Raw genomic sequence first — 9,885 nt, 5'->3', positions numbered from 1 at the left:
GATCTATTTGGCCTAAAGTGCATGGAAACATTGGTTGCACATTAGGCCTATTTGACCTTAAATGCATAAAAATATTAATTGCACTTTAGATAAGTGCAAATTTTACACTAAAGACTTAATTGGCATTAAATGCATTTCTCTATAGATTAATTATTTTTTAATTTTCAGACCCAATAAGTGAAGTTGATCCTAAATAGGTAAACATACAATTTTTTTTGCAAAGTGAGTATAACTTCAATTGCGAGCCCAAACTATAGATGCAAATAGCCCAAGCTAACGAATGGACTAACAGACGTGGGCTTCTGAAATGTCATATTATTCCCGGCCTAACTGCTAATTAAGAGCCCAATATTCGGAACCATTCAATCTTCAATTCAGACGATCCCAAAACCAAACTTCTAGAACCCATTTTTATCTTGCTCCATTTAAAAAATCGCGGGCCGACCGCCAGTTTTTTTCAAGGTGCTACTTTTTAGCTTTTAGGTCCACAAAATTTCCTCTGCTCTGAGAGTTGAGAGGCAAAGAAGCTGAGAAGATTTTCGCTATATTTATTAAAAAAGAGCTCAATTTCTAGTTTTGAGTCCAGACAAGTATTTCTTCGTTAGCTAAAACGTCAAAGTTCGTTTGCCTCACTATTTTTCTTTTTTCTAATTTCCGGTTTTGTACATGTTATATAATAGTTTAGGTTTTTCATTATAATTCCCAAATGGTTAATTTCAGGTGGCACGTGTTATATCGCATGTTAGCAAAGTAACAGCTTGACTGAATATGGTTTATTATTATTATTGTTTGATTGATTTGTTTTAGGTTTGTGGAGTATTAGTGAAAGATGGGTTCTTTTAAGAGGAAGTCGCAAGAATTCTGCAATAAGGGTAACATGATATCACCTCCAAGTAAACAGCTGAAACAAAATGGTTCAGTGGGTGTGGGTCAGGCAGTGGTATGTGTGCATGATGTATCATACCCGGAAGGCTATGTCCCCTCTGCTTCTTCAACTTTGCCTCAAGTACACTAAACACCTGCTAAGGAGTTCCCTTTTACCCTCGACCCTTTTCAATCTGAAGCTATCCATTGCCTTAATAATGGTGAATCCGTCATGGTAAGTTTTCATTTTTCCCCATAGTTAGATTTTATCAATCAATAGAGTAGGCTGGCAGCCAGTAATACATTGTTCATATAGCCACCCCAGCTTGTTTGACATTGAGGCGTAGTTGTTGTCTACATGAATCAATCAATCAATCAAATAAGTCTCCATCCTGGATTAGTTGTGTTCTCTATTTGGGCCGGGATCATTCCAGTAAGAAATAATTTGTCATTTAAGGCAAATTATGCTTTCTATATTCTCTAAACTTTCACACTTATCTCATATAACCTTAATTAGATATATTGTATATTTAATGGTGGTGGGACTGAATTTGAAGTTGTGGCTGTAGGTATCAGCACATACGTCAGCGGGAAAGACAATTGTTGCGTTGTATGCCATTGCCATGTCGCTGAAGAATAACCAGCGAGTAGTATATACTTCACCAATTAAGGCTCTTAGTAATCAGAAGTATAGAGAATTCAAAGAGGAGTTTTCAGATGTGGGTTTGATGACAGGAGATGTCACCATTGATCCAAATGCTTCTTGCTTGGTATGCCCAGTTTCTTTTTTGATTCTTGTGCTCATAATTTTTATTATTCATGCTGGCTTTCGGGTGTGATTTGGTTTCAGGTAATGACTACAGAAATATGGCGTAGTATGCAGTATAAAAGATCAGATGTTATAGGGGAGGTGGCTTGGGTTATTTTTGATGAGGTACACTACATGCGTGATCGAGAAAGAGGTGTGGTTTGGGAGGAAAGCATTGTTATGGCCCCTAAAAATTCTCGCTTTGTGTTCCTCTCAGCGACGGTGCCCAATGCTAAAGAGTTTGCTGGTTGGGTTGCAAAGGTACCAATGACTTGTTTTAGTTCCTTGAAGTTAATCGGTATGCTTGATGCTAGAAGCCATTTGATATGCTTACAGATATGATTTCCTACTTTAATAAAATGACCTTTGCTGAATCTTTACTGGGGCGGTTTTTAATATATATTTGGAATAATGGTATTTTTTGATTGCCTTTGGTCTTTTGTTTGAGACCTTGTTTATCATAATGATGTTGCTCAAGTATAGAAAATAATATAAAAACTTCTTCAAAAGAAGAAAAAAAAAAGAAGAAAAAAAATGTAATATAAAAACAAACCTTGCTGCTTCATGAAGTAGATAGTTTTTGCATGTGTTTAGATATGAGAGGATGACATAACAATGTTTTTGGATATGGGGAACTACAAAACATGTTAGGGTTATGTATTGAAGGGTCAAGGAGAAAGATTGATCTTGAATTATCCTTGTTTTGCTGAGATACTAATTTTATGAAAGTTTATCCTGTTTGTGCATCTTATGGTGGGATTTTAACATGGTTTATCATAGTGCAGGTCCTTCAGCAACCATGTCACATTGTTTATACGAACTATCGACCCACTCCACTTCAGCATTATATATTTCCTTCTGGTGTGATGGGTTATACTTGGTGGTTGATGAAAAAGGGAAGTTTCGTGAGGATAGTTTTCAGAAAGCTTTGAATGCTATTGTTCCAGCCAATGAAGGGGATAAGAAAAGAGAGAATGACAAGTATCAGAAGGGTCTGGTTGTTTGCAAATCTGGCGAGGATAGTGACATATTCAAGATGGTTAAAATGATTATTCAGCGGCAATATGATCCTGCAATATGTTTCAGCTTCAGCAAAAGAGAATGTGAATTTCTAGCAATGCAAGTATGTTCTATGCCTTCTACTGAAGCTTATAATTTTTAAATGGTTATATTGCTGTACTACATGGTTGACAAACTAGCCCATGGGTTTCCTGATTTTTTCTCTGTTATATCTTCTTTTTGTCTGGCCAGAGAGAAGAGAACATGCCATCAACTTTTGACATGATATTTTTTCCGTAGCAGTATATTTTCTTCCATCAACCTTTGCACCAACTTTCTGTTGCCTAGAATTATATGGATTTCTTATTTGATGTCATATGAGAACATTTATTTCTGTCTGAATAGTGTGGTTCTTGGTTTAATAAGCCAACTATTCTGCCTTTTCAATATGGAAATAGATGACAAAAATGGATCTTAACAATGACGATGAGAAGGTGAATATTGAAACTATTTTCTGGAGTGCTATGGACATGTTGTCGGATGATGATAAAAAACTGCCCCAGGTGAGCATATTATATCTATTCTTTATTATTGTTGCCAGTAGGTGAGATTTTATATGTGGTTACAAGTGAAGCACTAAGATTCTCTTCCTAGTAAGTACTACCATTGTTTTCTTTTCACCATGTATCCTTGTGTCTGGGATTAGGGGTTGAAATAGGTGCAGTTATGGGATAAGTATAATGTTTCATATATTTGATGTTTGGAAACAGTACTTACTAATGATTGATGTTTATATTTGACATTGCAGGTTTTGAATATGCTTCCCCTATTGAAACGTGGAATTGGTGTGCATCACTCTGGTTTGCTTCCTATATTGAAAGAAGTGATTGAAATCCTGTTCCAAGAAGGATTCATCAAGGTAGGGAGAACCGAGTTTTTAATTGATTCGAAGAGTTATTCCTATTAGGAGAAGGATTTTAAGTTATTCCTTGACTTCATGCACTCCATGAAGAAGTTGATTAGCTTTATGTTTGCTTTTAAAGATCTCTTTATCTTATGTCCTGAGATTTTTCTGCAGTTATGAAGTAGAGGAGAATGCTCAAGCTACGCAAACTTTTTAAACCTTTGATAGATACTAATAGCTCAACTAAGTGACAGAATGATGCTTTGGTTATTAAGGCAGCCTTCTGTTTTTGGATAGAAAGTTCTCTTTCATAGTGGGGCCACACTCCTATTTAAGTAGGAACCGACACTCCTGTTTAAGTAGGAACCGACACTCCTGTTTAATTGTCCAATGCCTGCTAAGGCTCTCCTTCGATATATAATTTTTTCCATCATTCTATGAATGTGTCGGAGTAATATATATCATGTCTTCAGTATTTTTTGTTCCGGATTTCTTCCACCTCATCTCTAAGTACTTCCACAGAGATACGGTATTTGCACACACACATTTATCCTCTGTAAGAGATTTTTCTAAGCTTAATACTGATCATGTCGCTTTATATTATTTTCTTCTAGTGTTTGTTTGCCACAGAGACCTTCAGTATAGGGTTGAACATGCCTGCAAAAACTGTTGTCTTTACGAATGTTCGCAAATTTGATGGAGACAAGTTTAGATGGATATCCAGTGGTGAGTATATTCAAATGAGTGGTCGTGCTGGCCGTCGGGGAATTGATGAACGTGGGATCTGCATCCTTATGGTTGATGAGAAGCTTGAACCTCCTACAGCTAAATCCATGCTAAAGGGAAGTGCTGATGCATTACAAAGGTGCCAATTTGAATTCTTATTTAAGTCAAGACTTCTCTGAGTAAAATTACTTTCTTTTTCTCGGAGGATCAGAAATATGTTCTTTTTTCTATAAAGGAAAAAGACATTGATTAATATTTATGTTGCGTTGATCTAGACTGCAAATAATGCATTGATGACAACTATACAACTATTTGGCACTACTGAAAAATGAACAATTGGTTAAATAAATGAGCAAAGCCGTTTTATCATTGTCGTACTTATCGCCCCCTCCCCCCCTCCTCCACACACAAAAAAGTTTTTAAATCATCGTGTAGCACTTTCAACGTTGTATTTGACTCCTATGTTGTTTATATCAGTGCCTTCCATTTAAGCTATAACATGCTTTTAAATCAAATGCGGCGTGAAGGTGATGATCCCGAAAATCTGCTCCGTAACTCATTTTATCAATTTCAAGCAGATCGTGCAATTCTTGATCTTGAGGTTTGTCAATTGACTCAACTCCTGGCTCCCTCTCCCTAAAGGTCTTTTGGGTTTTCTTTTTATTTTTCCTTTTTCTTGCCAGAAACAAGCAAAAATTCTTAAAGAGGAGAGAGACTCAATTATGATTGAAGAAGGAGACAACGTTGAGAGATATTTGAATTTGATAGAACAATATAAGAGCTTGAAGAGGGATGTACACAAGATTGTTTTCTCCCCAAAATATTGCTTACCTTTCTTGCAGCTTGGTAGGCTAGTACGCATTGAGTGTACGAAGGATGGCGTTGATGTTCCAACCTTCTCCATCATGGAAGAGTTCACATGGGGAGTAATAATTAATTTTGAAAGGGCGAAAGGTCTTTCTGAAGGTGAGATGAGATTTAATTGGACATTAGTTGGGTTATCATGCTAGTTAGATTCTTAACCTTAACTTGAATATTATGTTCAGATGATGTAAACAAAAAACCGGAGGATGCAAACTATACAGTAGATGTACTTACGAGATGTATAATGCAGAAGGATGATGTTGGTAGAAAGACAATTAAAATTGTTCCCTTGAAGAATGCTGGGGAACCAGCTATTGTTTCTCTTCCTTTGTCCCAGGTAAGCTCCTTACGCATATTTTGCTGCTAGCAATATCTGATTACAAGAATTAAATTTTGTAATTGAAGATGATGGTCTGCCACAACAATCTTTAAATTGTGCCAAGCCCTCATCCATTGTTCTACTATGAACAAATAACTTCTAACTTGCACAACCAACGGTGTCACCTAACGGTCAATGAATTCGGATGAAAATCATGGAAAATTGGGGTTCAATCCAAATAGAGGCAAATAAATGCTAGGTGATTTTTTCACTCCTTGTTGGATAGAGTTACCCATACTTGTGCCGAGGAGCGGTACTAGGATTCTGACTTGATAGGAAGTCTTAGATTTTGATGTCACAGGCTTATAGGTGTTTTTCTTGAATGATGTGTTTCTAAAGTATTGTTCAATTCAACTATTCAATAAGTTAGTTGAGGGTTTGGTCATTTGCGGTGCAACTTTACTATCAATAAGGAAAAATTAAGGAGATTATTAAATCTTACCTTATCTACAAAAAAAATTAAGAGAACATTGAGAACAATAATGCTTCTTCACCTTTTAAATTAGGTTTACATCCTCTTGTATTACCTTAAGTGCTACCAAAACTATTATGGATGGAGTTATGGTGTAGAGGACGTCTTAACTGCTAGCACTCCGGGAACATCCTAGCCGTATGTGTGATTCTTCTTTTGCAGTGTGATCACTTTTTCTAACTTTTTTCCTTCTCTTTCTGCATCTGATTTCTGGGGCTCGTCATAGATTTCGAAGATCTTTTCTATCTAATCATATGTTGCATGTATCTGCTCTCTATTAGGCCGTGAAAGTGAAAATGTATAAATGGTAAATGACATCAATTTGCTTTCTTTTACACCGATAAACATGCAAATTAAATTTTGTGCTTGTGTTCCACTTGTGTGGCGTACCTACTGTATTCTCTGCTAAACAATTTATTGCCAGATTGATAGTTTGAGCAGTGTCCGTCTTGTGATTCCAAAGGATCTTTTACCTTCGGGAGCTCGAGAAAATACACTAAAGAAGGTTTCTGAAGTTCTCAATAGATTTTCAAGAGAGGGCATGCCTCTCTTGCACCCGGAAGATGACATGAAGGTCAAAACCAGAGTCTACATCCCCCCCCCCAACTTGCCGGTATTACCCTGCTGGCATATTAGCTTTGTGTTCATTCGATGCAGGTTCAAAGTAACTCGTACAGGAAGGCTGCAAGTAGGATAGAAGCCTTGGAGAGTCTGTTTGAAGAGCACGGGATAGCAACGTCTCCCCTTATAAAAGAAAAGCTTAAGGTTTTGCATAAGAAGAAAGAACTTACTGGCAAAATCAAATCAATTAAGAGAGCAATGCGTACTTCAACTACCTTGGCTTTCAAAGATGAATATAAAGCAAGGAAAAGAGTTCTCAGGAGACTTGGGTAAATTCACCTCTCTATCCTTATGAACCTCATATTGTTTTTACAGGCAGGCTCTGTTTCTTCTTTGAAGATGCACTGTGTTGGCTATTGCAGTTGTCAAAATTAGAGTATGCCTGCTGTTCGTATTTTATTGTTTCCTCTTATATATCTTACTAAATCTTTTCTAATTGTTGAACTGCTTTATTTTTTTCTTTTTTCTTCTCACTTTCGACTTCAAAATCATATAGCCATTTTGTTTACCTTTTCAAAGTTTTACTGACGTATAACATGCTTCTAATGTTGTAATGTGCTTGTCACCTTCCCAAATATTTACTCTAATTCTGATCCTTTTCCTTTGATATGTGGTACTTTGATGGATGTATTTGGCTTTGACAACGTAGACAATGAGCCACAAATAAGTAGCCTTCTTTGGAGAGAAAACCACTGGGAGAAATGATCTTATCTATTTCTCTGTGGTATGACAAATGTTTGTTTAATTAAGTAACACCCTAGACTTTAGACAGAGTCCCACATCGGCAAAACACAAGAAGGATGCTGGGTATATAAGTTAACAAGCCTTAGACCCTAATGATGCGTTTTAAACCCGTGAGTGCCTTGGGCCAGAATGGACAATATCACTAGTGGGCTGGGCCATTACAGATGGTATCAGAGCCACTCTTGTGTCGGTCATGCTGATGGTGGGTCAGAGTTCAACAAAGTTAGGCAAATCCCGGTTAGGCGGGGCAAACTTCAGTGCTGAGTCTAGGCGAATCCCATGCGGTGGGGCAAACCTCAGCGAGGACGCTGAGTCCATAATAGGGGGTGTATGTAGCACCCTACACTTTAGACGGAGTCCTACATCGGCAAAACACAAGAGGGATGCTGGGTATATAAGATAACAAGCCTAAGACCCTAGTGATGCGTTTTAAACCCGTGATGGCCTAGGCCCAGAGCGGACAATATCATTAGTGGGCTGTTACAAATGGTATCAGAGCCACTCTTGTGTCGGTCGTGCCGATGATGGGTCAGAGTTCAACTGAGTTTAGGCGAATTTCAGTTAGGTGGGGCATACCTCAGTGCCGAGTCTAGGCGAATCCCATGCGGTGGGGCAAACCTCAGCGAGGACGCTGAGTCCATAAGAGAGGGTGTATGTAACACCCTAGACTTTAGACAGAGTCCCACATCGGCAAAACACAGGAGGGATTCTGGGTATATAAGTTAACAAGCCTTAGACCCTAGTGACGCGTTTTAAACCCGTGAGGGCCTAGGCCCAAAGCGGACAATATCACTAGTGGATTGAGCTGTTACAAATTAGGATAAATATTAATGCAAAAGAGGCTTCAGCAGAGAGAAAACCATCTATGTTTCTGCAATACACTCCTCTCCCTCTGATTGGTGTTGTACTGGCTTCTTCATCATGCTATGTATTCTAATGGTTTGTTGCTCTGGAATTCTTTTGTTCTTTATGACTTTGCTCTGATTGGTGGATCACATGGAAGTGCTTATAATGTTGGGAATTATGCAGATACATAAAAAAGGAAAGTGCTAGAGTGAAGATTGCCTGTGAAATAAGCAGTGCAGATGAATTGACCTTGACTGAATTGATGTTGAATGGGACCTTCGGCAAAATTGAAGTGGAGGAGCTTGTATCTCTTCTCTCTTGTTTTGTGTGGCAAGAAAAGCTTCAGGATGCCCCAAAGCCCCGGGAAGAGCTTGAGTTGCTCTTTGCACAGTACAGGATATAGCTCGGAAGGTTGCAAAAGTTCAGCTCGATAGCAAGGTATGCATCATGTGAATGATTGTGCTGATAAAGCCTGATATTTATGGTATTGTATACCATAGCTGAATGAGCTTGTCATTAGGTTATTATCCAATTTTCTGTTTTTCGGGCTCAATTAAGCATTTATTTCACTATTAGTAACATGAGTTTAATTTGGGGAAGCTGATTCAATTGTCAGTGTGAGTTGAGAAACTAATTATCGAAGACCTTCCATTTTCCGCAACCAAAAGAGCAACTACTTGTAAAGATTCTCTAACTCTTCCTGTTCTTTCAATAGGTCCAAATAGATGTTGAGAACTTTGTGAGTTCATTCCGACCTGATATCATGGAGGCTGTCTATGCCTGGGCTGGAGGATCTAAGTTTTATGAGATTATGGAAATTACTCAGGTGTTTGAGGGCAGTTTAATCAGGGCTATCAGGAGACTGGAGGAAGTTCTTCAGCAGCTAATAGAAGCTGCGAAAGCCATTGGGGATGTTGGGCTTGAGGCAAAATTCAAAGAGGCCGTTGCCAAGATCAAGAGGGACATTGTCTTTGCGGCATCTCTGTATTTGTAGATATAAGATTGAGGCATTTCTGTCAATGGTCCATAAACAGAGGTCAGTTAAGATGGAGGTTATGCCACCAATTATGTGACTCTCAAGTGTAGGGGTGTTCATGGTTCTATTTTCTGTAATTCGAAACTAAGCCTGATGTGTAGTTCGTTAGATATGCAAATTAAACAATTATGCTTTTTTTCCTGCTGGGGTACAGCATGTACAGTGTGGAATTATTACTTTTTGGTGTGGCGTGACTTTTCAATTAACTAGATAATTAACAATTCCTTCTGACTTGCACTCTATGCCTCTTCTTTTACTTGGTTTTCTTAAAGTGAATACGCACATTCATAGAGAATAATGGTCAACTGGGTGCTCTTCCTCTTTTGCAATGCAACTGCATTGCTTTGTCTAATTTGTGTAAGCATAAAGAAAAGAAATAGAGTGAATTTTTTCTTTCTTCTTATTGGTGATTATTTTCTATATCATCAGTTGGTCCATTGGAGAATCACATTGAGAACTTTTTGATAGAAAGCTTATGGTTTAATTTCATTCTTCGGGAAGTAATTGGCTTTTTTCATTAGACTTGATTATTGGCTTGAAAAATGTGTAGAGGTGCGCATTAGTGGACTTACCGGAGAGTTACTTATGCAGTGAAATCTATATCTATATATATATGGCACCT

General features: G+C 37.9%; 1 pseudogene; it reads left to right on the top strand.

Annotated features, from left to right (window-relative positions):
- Positions 1-461: 461 nt before the first annotated feature.
- LOC104245646 (DExH-box ATP-dependent RNA helicase DExH9-like) lies at positions 462-9,500 on the top strand (annotated as a pseudogene).
- Positions 9,501-9,885: the final 385 nt, after the last annotated feature.

The sequence above is a fragment of the Nicotiana sylvestris genome, chromosome 9 (genome assembly GCF_000393655.2).
Source record: "Nicotiana sylvestris chromosome 9, ASM39365v2, whole genome shotgun sequence".
Lineage (NCBI taxonomy): Eukaryota > Viridiplantae > Streptophyta > Magnoliopsida > Solanales > Solanaceae > Nicotiana > Nicotiana sylvestris.
This window is presented reverse-complemented; position numbering and strand designations above follow the sequence as displayed.